Source organism: Bactrocera tryoni, unplaced genomic scaffold (assembly GCF_016617805.1).
Source record: "Bactrocera tryoni isolate S06 unplaced genomic scaffold, CSIRO_BtryS06_freeze2 ctg7180000181521_QRY, whole genome shotgun sequence".
NCBI classification, from domain to species: domain Eukaryota; kingdom Metazoa; phylum Arthropoda; class Insecta; order Diptera; family Tephritidae; genus Bactrocera; species Bactrocera tryoni.
Genome location: NW_024393644.1, coordinates 4,693 through 5,469, shown reverse-complemented (window position 1 = coordinate 5,469; position 777 = coordinate 4,693). Strand labels below are relative to the sequence as shown.

Below are 777 nucleotides of genomic sequence, written 5' to 3'. Positions count from 1 at the left end.
CTGTGTCACTTTTCTTTTGCAAGCGATTTAGTCACCAATAAAATGCGATTAAAAACAACTATTTTTATATATATCCTTTTTTTTTTTTTTTTTTTTAAAAAACGATTGGTATCCAAGTGATATTAAAGCAATCACGTACCTGGTTTGCCTGCGTTGGTTGGAAGTGCAACAAGAATTGGTGATATGTGTCCGTTGGTGTGCAACGCCTCGTTTGTATTTGTGCAATGCCAAAAAAACTGAGGATTGGTGTTTTGAGGAAACTTGCTGAGTATTGATATTCCGCTGGTGTACAGTGCCAAAAAAACTGAGTAAAAATATATTTGTTCTTATCCGGCTCGAAGGACCATGAATATTTCTCGAACGATCGACGGGTCAATTTTTGGACGATGCGTCGACCGTTGAGAATATGAAAGAAAACGGGAAAGTTAAAGTGTATTAATATATAAAAAAGAAACACGAATGTGTGTGTGGTATTTGCCAATTAAATTGGATCTTTATTAAATGATAGATTACCTGAGTATTGGTGGTGGTTGTTGTGGTGGCCGGTGGAAAAGTGCACGTCGTCGTCTCGATTCTGAAACAAAAAGTGTCCCTAGCTGATTAGCAGGATCGCTTGCTAACCGGGAATTTTAACGAAACCATTGCCAGTTGAGTGAAAGCTGTTAACCGTTGAGTGAAAGCTATTAACAGCTAACTGGCAATGGTTTGTTATACACTCACTAGGGGTGGTAAAAAGAAATTAGGCGCTGGCCTAAACACAATCGATATTAAATTTCT

At 37.8% G+C, this 777-nt stretch overlaps 1 long non-coding RNA gene across 1 annotated transcript; it reads right to left on the bottom strand.

Moving 5' to 3' along the window:
* Window positions 1-76: 76 nt before the first annotated feature.
* Window positions 77-576, bottom strand: LOC120779327. The gene is made up of 2 exons (XR_005705645.1): window positions 514-576; window positions 77-304 (listed from the first exon to the last, which is right to left on the bottom strand). It is a non-coding gene; the product is annotated as an uncharacterized LOC120779327 (long non-coding RNA).
* Window positions 577-777: the final 201 nt, after the last annotated feature.